The sequence below is a fragment of the Canis lupus genome, chromosome 7 (assembly GCF_048164855.1).
Source record: "Canis lupus baileyi chromosome 7, mCanLup2.hap1, whole genome shotgun sequence".
NCBI lineage: Eukaryota > Metazoa > Chordata > Mammalia > Carnivora > Canidae > Canis > Canis lupus.
In genome coordinates this window covers 2401493-2422179 of record NC_132844.1, presented here as the reverse complement: position 1 = coordinate 2422179, position 20687 = coordinate 2401493, and the positions used below count along the sequence as shown (strand labels likewise).

Here is a 20687-nt window from a genome sequence, read left to right as displayed (position 1 = left end):
GGGCTCCCTGCATGGAGCCTGCTTCTCCCTCTGCCTGTGTCTCTGCCTCTCTCTCTCTCACTCTCTCTGTCGCTCATGAATAAATATATAAAATCTTAAAAAAAAAATAAAAAAGAAGAAAGAAGAAAACTGCACATTAGCTTTAGATGGATTTAATTGGGAAACTGCATCAGATCGATAGTTAGCAGAGGAAAATTGATGTGCTTTTATCCCATTTGTGTTAATGTGAATACCAAGAAGTTGAGGTATTAAACAAAAGCACTTAAATAGAATCACAAATTACTGAAGATTCAGTATCATTTTCATATGAACATGGACAGGGGATGCTGATAATCTAGAGCAGCATTATGCAGTAGCACTGAAGTTTAGATCATGCCAATTGAGTTTTTTGTCACTTTCTCTTGCTCTTTTGTTTTTCTTTTAAAGATTTTATTTATTTGAGAGAGACAGGGAGAGAGATGTCAAGAGAAGGGAGGAAGGGCAGAGGGAGAAATGGGATGTGGGGCTCTGTCCCAAGATCCTGGGATCATGACCTGAGGCAAAGGCAGACACTTAATGGACAGAACCACCCAGGTGCCCCTCTTGCTCTTTTCTAACCTTTTTATCTTTCTTCAGTTTTATTGAGATATAATGGGCCTATGACCTTTTCCATCCAAATGCATTGCCCCGCCCCAAGAGATCACCACACCTTCCTTAGGACAACAATGACCTCCCCCTGAGTGTGCAAGGTGGAGGAGGCTGCATTGGTTAGTGCTGTCCTTTTGTCTACAGTGAAGTCTTCTCATTTTCTAAAGCATTAAACTGTCGCTGTAGGCTCTGGTCTTAGTTGAGATAGTGGCAGATTTGCTTCACAGGATGTTCATAGTTGATGGCCCGGTATCATAATTTTGCCACCTTGCTTCACAGGGATAATTTGATACTAGTTTTATAGCTTATCTGTTGATATGTTGATATTTACATTTGTTGGTATTTTAGTATGTTAAAAAAATTCATCAGGCAAAATGTTAAAAACAGGATATTGAGGCTTGGGGTGGTTTTTTTTTTTTCCCTTCTTCTTCTTTGCCCTCCATCAGTTGCTTTATAATTTGCTTTTATTGCATTTCGTTTGTGATGGTAGGCTAATTAGCCAAACACATTCTCATTGCTTAAGCAACCGGTATTTATATATGGTTTGGCTCAAGAAAAGATCTTGCTTAAAAATAAGACAAATAATATCTAAATTCTTACGGCCTTTTCCTAACCCTTCTTCCCTAACCCTCCGCCTTCATCCTCCACTATCCTATGTGCAATTTATATCTTAGCATCTGTATTTTTTCTTATCCATATTTATCTCTCTTAAAAATTATAAGATCCTTCAGGGCATATATATGTTAGTTTACTAGGGCTGCCATAACAAAATACCATGGACTAGGTGGCTTAAACAGTAGAAGTTTATTTTCTCATAGTTTTGGAGTCTGGAAGTCCAAAATTACGGTGTTGGCAGGTTTGGTTTCTTCTGGAGCCTCTCTCTTTGGCTTGCAGATGGCTGCCTTCTTGCTGTGTCCTCACATGGTCATCCCTTTGTTTTGCTCATGTCCTAACCTCTTCTTTTGTAAGGACACCAGTCATATCGAATTAGGACCAACCCTGACAGTCCCATTTTAAGTCCATCACCTCTCTATTTTTTTTTTAATTTATTTATTCCTGATAGTCACACGGAGAGAGAGAGAGAGAGGCAGAGACACAGGCAGAGGGAGAAGCAGGCTCCAAGCACCGGGAGCCCGATGTGGGATTCGATCCCGAGTCTCCAGGATCATGCCCTGGGCCAAAGGCAGGCGCCAAACCGCTGCGCCACCCAGGGATCGCTCCATCACCTCTCTAAGGGCTTAATTCCAAATACAGTCGCATTTAGAGTTTCTAGGGATTAAGGCCTCGACATAGGAATTTTAGGGAACACAAGTCCGCTTATAACAGGAGGGTAACTTGTCTCATAGGTCTTCGGATTTTGGATGACTGACGTAAATGTACACATCACTATGTTCTAAAATTAATCCAGGCTTTGTAGTGTGTTAGAACGGTCCCCCTTATGCTATATCCACTCTATAAAACATATCAAAACAATTTCCTTTGAAGCTTCCTAGACAAGAGTATTAGATTGGTCAGAGTTGTTGGCTGACCATTCTGTTTACAATAAGCAAAAAGAAATGTACTAGAAGGGTATAGGTACTTCAGAAAGTTGATGGGAAAGCCAAAGGACAGGCTTGGAAGATTGGCAGGGATCAACCAGTCAGGCAGATGATGAAACATAGCTAACTATCTTCATGGGAGGGGTCTGGTTATGATGTTCTTCCTCGGTGGGCATTGGAAACTGTCATTGCTAGCATCACCAACCCCAGCTCAAGTCCCTGGAGCCAGCTGCCACTGTGGAGCCAGTGCCTCTTTGTGTGTTTACTTCAGTTCAAAAGTCATGAGCAGGAACGTCTAATAAATGGTTCAGCTGGAGCTGTCAGGAATCAATGGGAGCCAGGTGTGTGGCGTTTGTGATAGAAGATGGGAGCTTGGCGCCCACTAAATTGCACCAATGGCAGACAGCCCAAACCTGAGAAGAGGGTCAAGATGCTCGTGGCCCAAAAGTGTCCACCTCAGATGTTCACCTCTTGATAACAAATGACGTAAAATTAACTCTTGGTTTTCTCTGTCTTATACCGAAGGTCTCATCCTTCTCTCCATAAAATAACCTGGAAAACTTAAGTTTCCTTATATTCAATGAGAAAATGAGCCATTTGAATAGAAGGTAAAGAAAAACTACTGTTTATCTCAGATGTCAGATCTCACTTAGGTCATTGTGATGGTTAATTTTATGTGTCAGCGCTCAGGTATGTGGTCAAACAATATTTTGGACGTTTCTGAGTGATGGTTAGTTTTATGTGTCAACTTAACTGGGCCACGGGGTGCCGAGATATTTGGTTAAACGTTATTCTGGGTCTTTCTGTGAGGGTGTTTCTATGCGGGATTAACACTTGAATCGGTCGATTGGGTAAAGCAGATTGCCCTCCATAATGTGGGTGGGCCTCATCCAATTAGTTGAAGTTTCTAAATGGAAGTAAAGACTGACTTCCTCCTGACCAGAGGGATTTCTGCCAGCAGGTGGCCTTTGGACTCAAACTTCTCCCGGATCTCAAGCCTGATGGCCTTTAGACTTGAAATACAGCATCACCTCTTCCCTGAGTCTCCAGCCAGCTGACCCACCCTGGAGATTTGAGATGTGCCAGCCTCCATGATTGCAGGAGCTAATTTCTTAATGTAAATCTCTTTTTACAGATATGCACATCTTATTGATTTTGTTTCTCTGGAGAACCTGGACTAATAAAATCATAAAGATAGAATGAGTACTATGTCACTGAAGAATAAACTGTGTGTTACATGGCTGAAATCTGGCACACCATAGCTCTCTGATGTTGATGCTTTCTCTAAGCTATTAGGACACCATAGAAACTAAAGAAGAAAATAACTGAAAAGATAATAATTCAGTTTTTATATTTTGCTGAGTTTCCCTCTGCACTGTATTTACAAGTACTTTAAAAGTACTTTTAATAGGCAATAAAGATTTTTGTTACTCCCAGTGGAAAATCATTCAGTATCTTTAAAATAAGGGTTTATCAGAATTTAGCTTAGCTCATTTTATTCTATGAATCACTTTTTTCCTTTTTTTTTTTTTAAGACTTATTTATTTATTCATGACAGACACAGAGGCAGAGACACAGGCAGAGGGAGAAGCAGGCTCCATGCAGGGAGCTCAATGTGGGACTCGACCCTGAATCACGACCTGAGCTGAAGGCAGATGCTCAACCACTGAGCCACCCGGGCATCCCAATCACTTTTTTTCCATGAAATTATTTCTTTATTACTCACTGCTTTCTGTTACATTACTTGCAAACACTCATTGGCTAGGTAGAATGGAAGCAGGGTTAATTATTCACCTTGCTTTTATTTCCTCATTTATTCTACTAAAATTTTAATATAATAGGAAATATCTAAAATTGTAGATTCCCAAAAGTTAATTTGCAAATTGAACTTTGGTATATTAAAGTTGTATATTAAATAATTTAAAAAGCAACCCTGATGGAATTTTCTGATTATAGAAGTACTTTGCCCTAGGAACTTAGTTGGTGCCCAACAAAAATTTTTTTTTAAAGATTTTATATATTTATTCATGAGAGACAGAGAGAGAGAGAGAGAGAGAGAGAGAGGCAGAGACACAGGCAGAGGGAGAAGCAGGCTCCATGCAGGGAGCCCGAGGTGGGACTCATCCTGGACCCCGGCACCACACCCTGGGCCGAAAGCGGTGCTAAACCACAGAGCCACCCGGGGCTGCCCTACGCCCAACAAAATTCTAATGAATTTTTCTTTCCCTCTTTGTCCCTTCCTCCTTTCTTTCTGTTTCTATTTCTTTTTGAACTATCTATTCTTTCAAGGCTGTTTTGTTAACATCATAGTTATGATCTTAGAGTGGTTTCTATACTGTGAATTTTTGTGCATTTTATGAATTTTTGATCCCTAAAAATTTGGAATGTATTCTACTGGGAAAAAATGTTGAAGCCCTCTATGTAATACGGTTATTCTATCTTTCAAATAAATCAAAGATGCCTAATGACGACTTTTTAATTTTCTGATTAGTGTTCATGTTAGACAAAAGAACTAGGCTATTGATAGTAATCACAATATGAAGGCCCTGGGAAGTATGGCAGTCCTCTCTTGTCAGCACAATTACCATTTCTTATTGACCAAACCACTTAGTTCAAATTAACTAGGTAAGCTGGTGAGGCCTGACACCTACCTGTTACCACTATTGTAAAACCGACTGCTTGCAGGCTCCGTGCTAGTCTGAAATGGATTAGCACCTGCAACTAAAGTTGTTGCACAAAACTTTGAATTACATAGAATTTGAGCTTTGTTTTATATGTAGTTCTATAGAAGAATAAAATACAAATAGGCCAAAAAAAAAAATCATCTATCATCCATCTCTTTCTAGCCTGAAATAACCCGGGGTGACATTTTGTTGCATATACTATCCTACTTTTTGAATGCACGTAAAGCTATGTAAGCAGGTAAGGATAATACATTATGAAACACAAATAATTTTATCAAATAAAAGGGTTAATATACTGTTTCATAATTATATACTGTTTTAAATTTGCCTTCTCCCTCTCAAGAATACATTTGTATATAAGTAAATGCAAAACTACTTCAGGAATAAAGTAAGACTTTTTTGAAATTTAAATTCAATTGGGATGCCTGGGGGGGCTCAGCAGTTGATGCCTGCCTTCAGCCCAGGGTGTGACCCCAGAGTCCCAGGATGGAGTCCCACGTCCTGCTTCTCCCTCTGCCTGTGTCTCTGCCTCTCTCTCTCTGTGTCTCATGAATAAATAAATAAAATCTTTTAAAAAAATTTAAATTCAATTAATTAATATATTTAGTTCCAGAGGTAGAGTTCAGTGCTTCATCAGTCTTATATAACACCCAAGGGTCATTATTTCACGTGCCCTCCTTAATGTCCATCACCCAGTTACCCCCTCCCTCCACCCTTTCCCCTCCAGCGACCCTCACTTTGTTGCCTATGATTAAGAGTTTCTTAGGGTTTGTTTCTCTGATTTTCACTTGTTTTCTTTTTCTCTCCCTTCCTCTATGACCCTTTCTTTGTTTTGTTTCTTAAATTCCACATGAGTGGGATCATGTGATAATTTTCTTTCTCTGATTGACTTATTTCGCTTAGCATAAAGTAAGATTTGTTTAACCAAACCTCTATTAGATTTTTAAAAACCTTTGGCTCTTATAAGATGGTGTAGATCCTTGTGCATTCGTCCCATATTTACCTTAAAGAGCTTTTGATGTATGGTTATCTATGTCTAGGCCCATTAGAATTATCTTGTAAAACTGCCTTTATCCAGCATGGGGGAAATTTTAGCTATGGTTTTTATATGGACCACATTTTTCCTTTTTTCTTCTGGTTCTTCAAGTGAGCTACACCTTGTAACATCCTACTCTGCCCCCCATGTTGGGCCATGATCCTGGAAGGTTGTAAGTCGCATTGGTTTCCCTCCTCCCCTCCCAGGCATGTGCTTGTGATCCAAACTGGACCAGACTGTTCCCCCAGACATTGCTGATGGAGCAGATTGAGAGACTTACTCTCTCCACTCTTGGCTGTCTTCCCTGGCATTAAGGAGAAGGCTGTTTGTACAAAGAGTGATTGGGAGGAAGAAAGAGGGAATTAGAAAAGTGAGAGATGATAGGAAGGAAGGAAAGGAGGCAGGCAAGGTGGAAGGGAGGAAGGAAGAAGGAAATATTTGAGCTTCTGTATCTAGCCATGCCTGAGAGTTAGAGCTACCTCTTGGATTCCCCAGTCGTATAAGCCAACAAATTCCGTTTTTTTTTGTTTGTTTTGTTTTGTTTTTTTGCTTAGACTAGTTGATTTGGATCTCTGTCACTTATAACCAAAACCGTCTTGACAATACATGTAGCATCATAAAAAAATGAAAATTATAAAGATTTATCGGTCTTATCGATAAATTATCTTAATAGCTATCCACACATGCATTTCCTATCATGTGGCCCACTATTTTTTTTAATAATAAATTTATTTTTTGTTGGTGTTCAATTTGCCATCATACAGAATAACACCCAGTGCTCATCCCGTCAAGTGCTCCCCTTGGCCCACTATTGTAAAACACAGAACTTTTGCTCCCAAGCTTACATGACTTATCACCAGTCTCTATCTATTTTAAACACCCAACTTTGAAGGAATGCTGCCCTTTACAGGAATGTGATTTTTTTTTTCCAGAGACTAAAAATTTGGCTTAGAAAATGAAAAAAGTGTGTATGTTTTCATGTTTCAGAATGTTATTCTATAATATTCTTTTAAGTGCCTCTTGGTGCGATGAAAATATGATTTCAGTTATAAACATTCAGTTTACTCCTAACTTTTCAAGGACACAAAATCATGTGAAGGGACTATCACATCACTTTGTTTTGCAGTTGTGTTTCTCCCATTCATGAGAACTTCTCCGACTGTATTTTCATCACTTTCTCTTGGCGTTGGCTTCGGTTTTGACACAGTGGTTGCACAGGAGCATATGAGGCTGTGGACTGGCATCCCCTTAAGTCGGGATGCAGACACTGTGACATCCCTTTTCTTCCCACCTACTAGTTTGAAAGCTCACCGACCATATTTAATAGGAAGTGTGATGTCTCCTTACGGTCTTTTCTCCCAGATTGCTCAAGAATGGGGAGATGACTGAGTTCAAAGGTTAATCCCTGCAAGTAGGGATGGCACTGAAGTCTGCAATAGCCCTTTATCGCCACAGGGTGTCACAGGAGGAAGAGCTTGCGCTCACTGATCACTTTGCTCCGGGAGCCCCTTGCTGGTCCAAAGTCCTGTCCAGGATCCCTGACATCCTCTGTAGTCCCCCCCTCCCCCCACCCCCCCCCCCCCGTCCCTGCCCATCCCCCAGCCCGTTGTTTCCCGAAGCGCAACCAGCCTGTAAGTGTTGTTGGATTCAGAGACGCTTCTAGACGCTTCTGTGCCCAAACCAGCCCCAGCCCCTAAACACACGTACGTCCTTTACTTCTTTTGGGGGGATTTTCCCAAGAAGAGCCTTTTACTTTGACATGATTTTAAATTTTCAGAATAGTTGCAAGGATATAAGGAGAACCTTCTCTTTACCGTTTTTCCAGACTTGCCAATTATTCCCACATACATTTTTCTTTTTCTGAACCATTTAAAAGTAGGTTGGAAACCTTCCCGTCTGTATTTTCTAAGGACTAAGAATTCCCTTCTATAACTAAAGTAGAATTATCAAAATTAGCAGACATAATAGTTATGTAATGCTATTATCTAATCCGGGGTCTATGTTAACATTTCTACAGCTACCCCAGCAATATTTTTATAGTTACTCCCCCACCCCTCCCTGCCCCAGCTTAAGACGCGATCCAGGATCATATATAACATTTAGTTGAAATACCTGTTTAATTTCCTTTACTTTGAAACAGTTCTTCAGCCTTTTTTTTTTTTTTTTTTTTGGTCTTTCTTCATCTTGCCATTTTTGAGTACAGGCCAGTTATTTTATAGAATGTCTTTCTCTTTGTGTTAATCTGATGTTTCTTGTTATCAAATTTGTTTTTCTTTTCTTTTCTTTTCTTTTCTTTTCTTTTCTTTTCTTTTCTTTTCTTTCTTTTCTTTTCTTTTCTTTTCTTTTCTTTTCTTTTCTTTCTTTTTTCTTTTCTTTCTTTTCTTTTCCAGAAATACCCCTGAGATGATGCTGTGTCTTTCTCAGTGTGTTATATCTGGAGACACATCATCTCTATTTTCCTCATTACTGGTCATGTTAACTGGTCTGTTAACTCGGCTAAGGTAACATCCACCAGGCTTCTCCACTGTAGAGTTTTTATTTTTCCCCTTGTAAGTACGTTATCAGTGAGGAGATACTCTGAGATTCTCCGTGGGGCTGCTTGGTGTTTCTCATAGGGCAGCGGCTGAGTTCTGGGAATGAACATACCCAGAGGACAAAGGAAAGAACACGACCTTTTGGTGATCTCGCCTCAGAAATCACATACCTTCACTCCTATGGCAGTTTCTTAGATGAGACAGCCACAAAGGTGCACCCCAACTCAAGGTGGGGGGCTCTAAAACTCACGACCACACAACGCGTAGGGTGTCAAGGTCACCTGTAAGAACAAATGGGATTGACTCCTTAATTTCTCTTTCTTCAAGGGATGCTTGGGTGGCTCAGCGGTTGAGCGCCTGCCTTCGACCCAGGGCCTGATCCTGGAGTCCCAGGATCGAGTTCCCATCGGGCTCCCTGCATGGAGCCTGCTTCTCCCTCTGCCTGTGTCTCTCATGAATAAATGAATAAAATCTTATAGAAAAAAAAAAAGAAAAAAAGAACGAGCTGCAAGTGTTGGCCTCTATTTTTGAGAGATGCCGCCTGGCGCTAGGCAGCAGTAGGGCGCCCACGGACTCGAGCCCTTTCGTCCCCCCTCCCACCGTGTGGTCAGCCTGTTTGATCGTAGGCCTCTGAGAAGCCTGTTCTCAACGCCCAGTGGATTTTTGGACACCCGGTCGTCTTGCTGCCCCCCAGCGCAGCCCTCCAGATGACAGGGGACATACTCCTATGAGCCACGTTGGGAGAGGAGAACACAGACAGAAGAGGACCCTCACTTGCCTTCTGTGCCTCAGCCACGTACGAAGAACGGTTGGTCTTAAAATCTCCTTGCTCTTCAGCCCTCCCTGGATGTCACTTTTAGGCTCCGGGGCTAGGATCTGCGCATGTCTTCCTGCGCCGAGGCCCTCTGACTTCCATACTGTGAGATTCCTAACGCAGTGGAGACTTTTGGAGGAAATTTGAAAAGTCTCATCCCATTCAAGGAGTCGTAGGTCAAAACCCGTCCGATCGTATACTTTGAACACACATCGTTTGTTGTACAGTGATTAATATCTCCGTTAGGTGTAGATGCTTGTAATATGCTTACAGCACAGATAGGTCTTAATTCACATGCTTATAATATGAATAGGTTTTAATGCACTGTTTGGGGGTAAAAGTGATTTCATTTCTTTTTTTTTAAAGATTTTATTTATTTATTCATGAGAAACATGCAGAGAGAGGCAGAGACACAGGCAGAGGGAGAAGCAGGCTCCATGCAGGGAGCTTGATGCGGGACTCGATCCCAGGACCCCGAGATCACGCCCTGAGCCGAGGGCAGACGCTCAGCCCCTGAGTCCTCCAGGCATCCCAATTTCGTTTCTTTTTAAGGGACTCCCATTCCCTGTATCCTCTGATGTCTTTAGAATCCTCATTGTGATAAATTTAAGAATACTGAGGGTCCTTTGTCCACAAGGGCCATAGTTACCCATGTGAGGTCTGTTAGATGAAGCCCTTTTGTTCCTGTTCCTGCCAATGGATCCTCAAGGTGCTGGGTAAGGAAGGCTCCAGCATCAGCCACACATTGTGCCCCAAATGAGCCTTTCCTCAGTTTACCCCCAAGTGTGCACATATGCTATTTCCCTCAACTCTATACAGATTTTTTTGCTCCATATAAACAACCGAGGATACTAATGACCTAGAAAAGCATTGCTGTTAATTGATAATATAACTCAGTATTAAATAACCCTAAAAGAGGGCCACCACCTAAATTTCCTTTTACTGAAAACTTTTTCTCCTCTATTTTTTTTTTTTTTTTGAGGGAAGGTTCTGACTAACTCTACACTCAATAGATGTTCATTGTTCTCTATAATCCTTGAAATCCTGGGCTGTAGCATCAGTCACAGATTCCAGGTGACCTCAAACTAATCTCCGAGGACAGTGGATGGTTACTAGCTAGCTTTATCTTTGTGTGAACAATTCCCTTAAGTTTTCCAAAACAAATGGCAGCAAACCCAAATGTAGCGGTGTCTCCATCTCTAGGAAGTAAAACTGCCACTAACTGCACAAAAGACCATTCCCTTGCTGATAAGTAAACGTTTTAACAAGTTGTCCTTGAAGAAGCATCACGGGCCACAGGAGCAGAAATTGGAACTGGCCTTGGGATTGGCAGAGGATGGAGCTGCACGTGTCTTCAAGTGATGGAATTTGGAGGCCCCCGTGAAGCTCCCCAGAACCCGGCCCATCCCAGTCACCCTCCCCCAGGGGAAGATGCTGTGGGGATGCTAGATTCCCAGTGCTGCTCAGCAGTGGAGCAGAACCTAGTTCATGGGAAAGGGAAGCCCAGTGGTCAGCAGCCAGAGCTCTTCCGACCTTAAATGTTTCTAAGACTAAAAGTAAAGGCAAACAAAGGCAGGAGGGAGAGTTTGTAAGGATGAGCAAGCCGTTGCAGGGAGTCCCTCTCATGCCTTAGTGGGCTGCTTCCAGATAAATTCGACTGGCGGAGAAGAGGTAGGGGGTCCCCTTTGGTGGTTGCAGGGCTGGAGATGCATGTGCGCCACCGTGTGTCCTCTAGGGTCGCCTAAAATTAAGGGGCCAGGGTGAAGGCTACTTCAAAACTGCTTTGCTATTGTCCCAGCCACTCTTCGGTCGTCCGTGTAAACTCTGGGCATCCCCCCTCCTGGCACACAGTCCCCTGCTCGGGCAGTACTGGAGCCAGGGCCCCCCACCTGTCCTGTCACTGGCGAGAGGCCTGACGTGGTGGTGGCGATAAGGCGGTTCTCAGGGCTTCCCCGGCTGCCTGTTCCCTGGATTCATCTTCCATATGTACCAATGCATTTGGAGGATGACGCCGGGCAGCGGCCTGAGAAGAGTCGGGAGGGCCCGGGCAGCTTGCGAAGCCGCCCCCACGGGCCTGCCTGGCTTCTCCCCGCCTGCCTTGGACACCTGCAAGGGGGAAGCGCAGTCGGTCCCGGGCCGTCCAGAGGGCAGCGACTCCTATGTCCTCACAGTTGTTGAGTTCCGTGAACTTCACTCTTTTTACAGCACGTATGGAATTCCCACGAGGGAGCGTCCGTGGGCTCCCCGGAGGAGCAACTACACCCAAGTCGCGCTGTGGCTTCCAGCAGGTTACGCGCCGGAGTCACCCAGGCCCACGGAAGTGCACTGACTCCACCGAGGAGAAACGAAAAGTCTAATGAGGTAAAGACGGAACAGTCTTCAGTGAGCGGGAAGCTTTGTCAGGGGAGGGCTACTGTGGATCCGAGAAGAACCTCCAAACCCACATGCAGGCACCTGCAGTGTCTGAGTTCTGCGGCCCGTGACATGGGCTACTTAGCCCTTTGCATTTGACGCGCGGTATTCACGAATCAGGGCTCGAAAACCCATGAAACAGGGTGAGACGCTGAATCACCTACGATGCTTTGTGTTGGATTCATTGAAACCCTAACTCAAAAATGGTGCCTCCCTATACAGGGAATCTGGAACGGGGCACGCTTAAGGGTTGGCTGATGCAGCAGCTCAGGCATTTTGTGGGCGGCCGGGCTCCTTAGCTCGCTTTCTGCGCCCCCCGTCGAGTCAGCCCCATCCTAAGGCTGCCATCAGCTTGGGCTTCCTTCTTCTCAGCCGGGGGAGGCAGGAAGACAGCGGGGTATAAATCTTTCTCATCCGTTTTCTTGGCCAGACTTGATCACGGGCCCACCCTGAACTGGTAACCATAGCCATGGGAACGACACACACGTCTTGGTTTAGAGCCCAGAGCGTCTCACTTTGTGCTGAGAATGGGTCGGGTCGATCCCTTCGGGCCCTGGGGCTGCCATTTGTTCCTGTCCAGAAGCCACTGTCACATCTGGCCAGTCGTCTCCAGCCAGAGCCGACTATTCCCGTTATCCCACAGTGGCAAACACTCTCATTTTCCATATTTGTCATGTCATGAAAAAAATGAAACAATCGGATGAGTTTGTCTATTTCCGCATTATATAAGATGGGCCTATATGGGGCCACCTCTCGCACACGTCCGTACGTTTAATATCTCTGATCTTTAGATTTTCATGGTTTAGGAATCGTTAATACTTAAAAGCACTCATCCGTGTCAGGCAACAACTGTATTAATTCATTTAATCTTCACAATGGGCCCATGGGGAGTTACTATTTTTATACCCATTTCAGAGATGAAAAAATTGAGAAGATAAAGTAATTTGTCCATGAAACACTAGTCGGCACAGGAGCTTGTGGTTGAACCCAGGGTAATTCCCAAATCCTTCATCTGAAAGTTTGATTTGGGATTCTCTGGAAGAGACTGCGATCTATTCCAATGGGTATTCCGCTTTTGTCGATGATATATCTATCGGCTCATAATTAAAAAAAAAATAAAATTTTTGGTGTGACCCAGTGCTCACACGGTGAACAGAGCATCTTCATACTTGCTCTTACTAGGAGGCGAGCATTCTGCTATTTCTACTCCTTTCTATGTTCTTCCATTTTTTTCTTTTTTCTTTTTCTTAAGAGAGGGAAGGGGAGGCACAGAAGGAGAGGGAGAGAGGGGGAGAGAATCTCAAGCAGGCTCCGTATCCAGCATGGGGCCCGACTAGGGCTCGATCTCACACCCGGGAGGTCCTGCCATGAGCTGCAGAGTCAGGCGCTTAACCCATACGGTTAAGGAGGGCAGCGTGATTCAGATGCCCCTATGTTCTATGCTTGAAGAAGCTAGTTGTGACTCTCAAAGTTAATTCTAGTCCTAATAATAGGTCACGATCCGTGTTTAACGCTCTGGTAACAGAATGGGATTGATTAGAGCGATGCCTTGAAGATGCCCAGTAATCACTCCTGAGCCAGAGCTCCAGTTCCTTAGGAAAGACGGGGGGACACAGGCAGAAGGGCAAAGGGCTCGCTGCGGCTCGGTGCCAAGTGACCTCGAGGCTGCCCGGTAGTGGGGAGGCTCCCTCGTGGGTGCAGAGCTGGAGACTCGGAGTGGGGTCCGCAGCAGCCAGGAGAAAGCTGGTCAAAGCCACAGGGTGAGGTCACCGGGGACAACCTGCAAAGTGAGGAGACAGAGGCCCGGGGGGGGTGGGGGGGCCGACGCTGTGGGACGGAGCCACCACATATGACAGGCGCCAACGACGTCCAGAGGCTCCGGGTTTAGGGTTCAATAGCAGGCGGGAGCTGCCGTGCTTCTCCTGACCTACATCTTCCACCCGAGTCGCTAACCCTTGCCGTTCACACCATGACCCGGCTCGCGGCCTAGCCCGACCCGTCTGCTAGCCGGGGCCCCCGGCGGCCAGCCCGCCCTCGCCCGCGCAGGCCGCCAAGCTGACGGACACGGACGCGGGCATTCGGGGCGGCCGCGGGCCACACTCCGTCAGCCCCTTCGGGAATCTCACCACTATTCTGTGAAAAGCCCGAATATTTTCCCTCATGTTCCAGATTGGGAAACTGAGGCTCACAGGGGCAGAGTCCCTTGCGCGGGGAGTCGTGGGGCAGAGCTGACCGGGGCTGCCCTGGGGCCTGGGGCTTGCTGAGCTCGAGGCCCTGCACACCGTGGCCAGCATCTCTGGGCCCTGCTGGCTGCCCGCTAGGCCCGCCGCGGACTCGAGTGGGGTTCGCTGCCGGAGCGGGGCAGTTACCTGCTGCAGTTGTTCTCGAAGTCCGTCCCATGCTGACACGACTGAAGCCAGGTTTCCTGCGCTCTGCTCCTGTGCCCACTGCCGTCTGTCCCCCACCCGACATCCGCTCTCTCACCAGCCTGCCCATGATGTGCAGCGTTATCCTGGGCTAAAATCCTCAAGGGGTATGACCTTGGCTGTCTACACTGACCACAAAAGCGGTGGAGCGCCTGCCTTCGGCCCAGGGCGTGACCCCAGGGTCCCGGGATCGAGTCCTCCATCAGGCTCCCTGCAGGGAGCCTGCTTCTCCCTCTGCCTGTGTCTCTGCCTCTCTCTGTGTGTCTCTCATGAATAAATAAATAAAATCTTAAAAAAAGAAAAAAGGCACAAAGCCTGGGCAGTGCTAGGCCTTGGAAACGGGTCCTACAGTGTTGTTAGAACTGATTGGCGGAGGTGAAGTCCGACACTCCAGGCTGAGTTAACGGTAGGAGCAAAGACATAGAGGAAAAATTCATGGCATGTGTGTGCAACAGAAAGTGGGATGCGTGGGAGGAAGTCGAGGCTTAATTAAAAAAAAAAAAAGTGAGGTCAGGTCATTACAGAATTGCATGCCACCAGCGTTTACTAGGTAGGCGATGCAGAGCTGGGCCCGCTGCCCCTCCTTGCTGAGAACCAACATCCGGGCGGTTGGAAGGTTGGCTCAGCCCTCGGGGACCCGGGGCCGGGTGAGCGAGGCTGAGGGGCAGAGCAGGCCGCGTGGTGGCCCCGGGGACGGTCCTCCCGCTGCAGGTCAGCTGCGAGGGCCTCGGGAAGTCGGCGAGCCCCCCTGCTTTCCCAGCTGGGGCTAGCTGCGTGCAAGGGGCGCCGTCCCCAAGCCCCACTAGGCTCGGCCTCCCTTACCACCTGCCCCCATCGGAGTTGCTAGCGGAGCCTGGGGGGTTTCGGAGGCTGAAGGGCCCGAGGCAGGCCCGTCCTAGGACATGGCGGGGAGGTCAGGGGCCGGGAGTCTGGAGCAGGCCTTTCTCTCCTGGCTGTGCCCGGGGACACCGGGGACACTGGGGACACCGACACCCCGTTCTTGGCCAGCATCCAGGGCAGGGCTCTGGCTGCCCACTTTGGGGCGCCGCCGGGTCACCCCAGCTTTAACAGCCAGCCACTCAGCCCCCGAGTGCACAGCCCCTGAGCAGGCCTGCGGAGGGACAGAGGCCCGCGAGGACACGGTCGCCCCCCAGGGCCACGCCGTCTAGCATGTGGATCCCGGCCCCGGGGGCTTAACTGTGACCCGGAACGTCTCTGAATTAAATAAAATTAAAAATCCAGGTCTGCGGTCGCACCAGCCTCGTGTCAAGGGCTCGACAGCCTCGCCGGGTGGGGGCGACTGTCCCCGGTGCACAGATGTGGCCTTTGCCATCGATGCACACATTTGTGTCCTTCCTCCCGCTCTCGCCTAGACTCCAGCCGTTTCTGCTCCCACCAGCAAAAGCCTTGGGCGCTCCAGCGACTGCAAACGGTGCTTTTTTCCCCCCTCAGGACATGAACAATTCAAAAGCAGGTGACCCTCTCTTCTCTCATAACCTGGGAAGCAGCTCAGTGGAGACGCCGGCACTAGTTCTGGGCCGCATTGCGTTTGCTCGCCTAGCCACGTCTCCTAAACCTCGTCACACCTAAATTCTTAATCTGTCTCGGCCCCAAAACGTCCACGGCAACTCATTGAATCGTGCGTCTCATCTTTGTTATGAAAAGCCCCCGGGGAAATGGCCTTCCGTTCAGTTAAGCGTCCTGCCCGGTCCCCCAACAGCCTCTGCTCCGCTGGTGGCTGGTTCCCGGCCCACGCCTGCCCGCTGTGCCCTCTCCAACCTTCGGGCGGTGCAGGTGGCCTGCTGCTGCCCCACGTAGGGTACAGATGTCACGGGGAGGCGGCTGTCCAGCCAGGGACTGTATCCCCCAGCCCTCCCTGCACCCCGGGTTTGGCACTGACCTTGTTATACCATCTGCCGGCGTCAGGGAAGGAATTTGAGGATGAAAAGGGAATCAGCACTGGGCAGTGTCTATGGCAACCGTAAGAAACGTGCGGGTGCACACCGAATTCTCTGACTTCCAGAGGGCAAACTCGAGTTCCCTCCCACACCCATCTCCCTCATGAGTCTCACTACTTTTCTCTCCCCTGACCAGCTGCTCCAGCTCTCCCGCTGCCACGGAGCCAGCCCAGGGGCCTGCAGCGTAAGACATCAGGGTGGAGAAGCTGGACCGGTGTAGCAGGAATCTCCGATGTTTACAAATTATCCAAGGTGTAATGTTTGTGCTTAAGCTGCCCGGTTATGGGATGATTTGCTGATGATCCACTTTAGAGCTTTGAAAAATAGGTACTTTCATATTTCTGTACTTGTGTTTCGGGAAAGCCCTAAAATTCAATAGTCCTCTTGCATATCTCAAAGACTAGTAACTGCTGGTTTTAGGTCAGCACATTTTTTTTGCAGACTGTCTAAAAAAACAAAAAAAAAACAAAACAAAAAAACAACCCTTACTTTTCTATAAAACTAAGTTTCTTTGCCACTTATTAGATTTGTAGCTGATTCTTTCAGAGCTGACTTTCACCTTGACCCGTAACAATAGAAGAATATGAATTTTTTGGAAGGCGGTAGCACTGCCTTTCCTGGACAGAGCCTAGCTCTTCCACCAAGAACAATCTAAGAAATATTGCAAATCTGATGCATATGATTAAAGTAACTCCCCTACAACCTTTTCTTTCTTTCTTTCTTTTGATTTATTTTTCTAGGTTTGAGTGCACCTGCCTCTGGCAGTTATTAAATCTGGTGCCACTCATATCCTCCATCTGATCACAAAAAAAGTGCATCGCAAGACAGTGTCCTTGTGCTCTGGTGAGACCCATCTTCAGACGGACACTCGGGTCCACGGCGAGGCAAGGGACGGGACGGGATGGATGCCAACTGGGGTGGGCCTTCCTGTGGCAGAAAGCACGTGGGGCACGACAGTCACCACATATAGTGGGTCCCTTGGTGATTTCCGCAGGGTCCTGAGCAGCCATTTCAGACAGTGGCTACGGAGCAGGCTCGTCCCAGCTCAGGCTCAATTATAGCTCAGATTATTTTTATTTCTAAGCAACCAAGAGAAGCAGGACCTGGGTCTCTCTCTTCATGTGGATTTTATTTTTTCCAAAATGGAATAGCCACGAAGATAAGTAAGTGCTGTAACAGCAAGAGAGCATGGTTTCTTCCAAAATGAGGATCATATTCAGAGCATCCCACATCAAGACACCTGGGGTCTGGCAAAAGGTCAGAGTTCCAGAAAACGGAAGCGACCTAATTAAATAGCCCCTAAATAATTCAATTTCATGGGTAAGCGGTATAGTTTTTAAAGGGTTCCAAGGAAGCCAGATCCCTCTGTAGACATGCTGAGTCTTGTCGCTTGCCTGGTTGTCCCCATCGTCGTGTTCCGGATGGTCCTGGATGCTGCACCCCAGCCGGGGGTTCTTAACGTGTGGCTCCCGGCACAGCTGCATCACGGTCACTTGTGTGGATGATATAAAATTAGGATTCCTGGGCCGCACGAGTCTGAGGGTGTGGGACAGGGGATCTGAGTTTCCAAGCGGGGGACCTGATTCTTCTGCTCACTGATGCCTGCGATCACCTGCCCTCGGCGCTCCCTGGAAAGGCCCAGGTGCTCTTCAGAGCAGGGCACTGCAGCCCCCCCGCCGCCGAGGCCCCCAGCCGCCTGTGGCTTGTAACCGCTGGCTCCACAGTGGGGTCCTGCGGGGGCACCTGTGGGCCCCAGCTCCCCGGCCGTGGGGCCAGGCCACCGTCCTGCATTTACGTTTTGACAAGCGCACCCTCTTTTTCTCTGCAACCCCTGCAGATCTCACGTGAAAATGAAAAAATCACCGGCGCTGAACTTTACCAAAGCAGGTTGCAAGCAGCTTTTTTAGCCACTGATTCAGATGCCACAAAGGTCAGCGGCGGCGGCTGGGTGCTGGGCCAGTGGGGCTCCCCTGTCCCTTCACCCTTAAAGGGAAACACCATTGAGCTAACCTGATGACGTATCTGTCTTTATTTTTAAAAAAAGAAAAAAGAAAGCTCTATCTTGTTAACAGAACTGAACTACTCTTGAGCTTGGAGCCTCATTCTTCCAGCTTGTACACGAATCTGTTGAGAACTTCGTACTCAGTGGTAAGGTCGACCGACTGGTTATCGTCGTGGCACAGTTTGCTTTGTGACGCATGTATACTTGAGAAACCTGATTTGATTTTAGCTCCCGAAAATAATTAATGAGGGCCCCTGGGTTCTGGATCTACATCCATGTCTAACGTGGTTCACTAAAAATAGACCACAGTCCAGGTGTTGGGATTTCTGGACCCGCTTCCACTGATTACCTGTATTTTGATATTTATGGGACTAGGCAATTCCCAGATATTTCAGCTCCACTCTTCCAGTCTTTGGAAGAAAAAAAGAAACTAACGACGACGATGATAGAATCTCCTCCCCTCCAGAGAATTAGCGGGGAGACGAGAGATGGAAGAAAGCAAATGGAAATGTTCGAATTAGGGAAGATGTAATGAAAAGCCAGGTGTGAATCGGAACAGCAGTTGGCGAGATGGGGGGGACGGTGGTGAAGAGGACACGTGTGTGGCTAGGGAGCACGTAAACCGAGCGGCACGCAGCCTTTCAAGAAAAGTTTTAAGCCCGTTTCCACAGTGGATAAGGCCAGAATGTTGGCACGTTACAGAAAGGGACGTGCCAAGACTCTGAATAAATTCTAATGGAAATAGCAATGGATCACCTTCTAGGATCATCTCAGAGGCCACGGCACTACAGGCAGCAGACTCCTCACAGCCCCTCTAGAGATGACACACACGTCCTTCAGCCAGACACAAAAACAAATCAGAACGAGATTCGTTTCTATACTCACAACCTAACACCCTTCGGGATCTGAATGCTATGCCCGCCTAGAGCAAAGAGCGAAACTGGAAAACTGTAGAGCGTGAAAGGACTCTGAGGAAAGAAGACCAAACAGGGTCCCCAGGAGGGCCGAGAAGCTCTGGTGTACATATGGTGACGCCGTTTAAGCCCTCGTCTATGCTAACCACCATCTGTAAGTGGAGACCCCAGTCTGGTGGACGTGGTGATAGTTCTCACCAGCAGCACCTTGCTCTTCTTTTCTTTCTCTTCTCTTTCTTTTCTTTTTTCTTTTCTTTTTTTTTTTTGCTAGACATGTCATGTCTTTCTTTTCTACTTATAGAGTGAAAAGGAAGCCTGCTAATGGAACGAGTCTTTCCCCCCTGGCTCTGACACTGTAGTCTGCATTGCCCAGCTTGCACCCTGCTCCTTGAGTCATCTCTCAGCGCATTCCGGAGACAGGAGACCCTGGATTAATCCGTAGAGACCCAACGTGGTGGCAGGCCGCCTCCTCTGGGACTTGCAGTTCCATCTCCCATAACCCACGGGGTGGTGCCAACAAGACACCTGGCCAGCACGTGGGAGACACCCTGCGGGCATGTCTGTCTCTTCGCCTTTGCATTGTGCTGTGCCTGTTGTCACTCATGGAAGGAGTGTGGTGGGATGAGGACACCACACTGGCTGGGGGTGCTGCCAGCAGGGAAAATGTTGGATCTTGAGCCTCGCTGCCCCATTTATATCACTGGACACCCTCTACTGTTATCTCAATTTTGCCACCTGGGGGTGGAGGGAGCAGTGTTTGCTACACGGGAGGTGGCTGTTGCAACCATTTGGATGTGACCTGGGGCCGCCAGGGACACATGCATGAGTGAATCCCGTGGAAGCAAGGACCGTGAATGGAGGCAGCGGCTCCGACGGGGTGTGCCTTAGAACAGGTGCTGGAGTGGCCGAGTCTTCCCGGTGGTGACACAGACCTGGGCGGTGCCGGTATCCAGTGACCGAGTGAGGGACACACGGGGCTTTGTCTTCGCAGCCTTTTTCTGTCGTGGCTCACTGCAGTGGTTTGAACGGCATGGATTCTTTTTTCTGTTCTTTTTTTTTTTTTTTTAAAGATTTTATTTAGAGAGAGAGATTTTTATTAGAGAGAGAGAGAGAGAGGCAGAGACACAGGCAGAGGGAGAAGCAGGCTCCATGCACCGGGAGCCTGATGTGGGATTCGACCCCGGGTCTCCAGGATCGCGCCCTGGGCCAAAGGCAGGCGCCAAACCGCTGCGCCACCCAGGGATCCCTTTTCTGTTCTTTTAAAGAGAATTTAGCAATTTGTGGAATTTCTTTAGTATTGAGCACTTCGGTAATAGCTCATCGACAAAGGGAAAGTTCCATTGTGAGTCGTTTCGTTTTTGTAAGAAAGCAGAACAGCATCGATTTGTTCTTTTGCTCTATTTTCCGGATACTCCCTCCCTAGAGATTCGTTTTTAGGTGTCACGCTTCCCCTCCCTCCCTCTCTCTGGGGTGTGAGGGAAGCTCTGCATATGCGCCCGCGAGACTTCTCGGAGGTGATAAATGCGAGCTTCAGTCTCCCATTCACAGGCAGCGGCTGAGAAGCCAAGAAGCGGGCGAGGGGGCGGAGCTGAAGGTGACAGATTGATGGAGATAAGGAGAAATGCACTTGGAAAGGAAGGGAGGAGCGAACCAGGCAAGAGTTGTAAGAACTGGGGAAGCAGGTCTAAATTGGATCTCGAGGTGGCGGGGTGACAGCCAAGTTTCCTATGGGGGAGTGAGTC

The 20687-nt window shown here is 47.5% G+C and overlaps 1 long non-coding RNA gene across 1 annotated transcript in view; it reads left to right on the top strand.

The window, feature by feature from the left end:
• Window positions 1-20687, top strand: part of LOC140636474 (uncharacterized) — a 41465-nt gene that overhangs the window by 8568 nt on the left and 12210 nt on the right. Inside the window, exon 2 of the long non-coding RNA XR_012033657.1 lies at window positions 11439-11594. This is a non-coding gene — a long non-coding RNA (uncharacterized lncRNA). The remainder of the gene's footprint in view (window positions 1-11438; window positions 11595-20687) is intronic.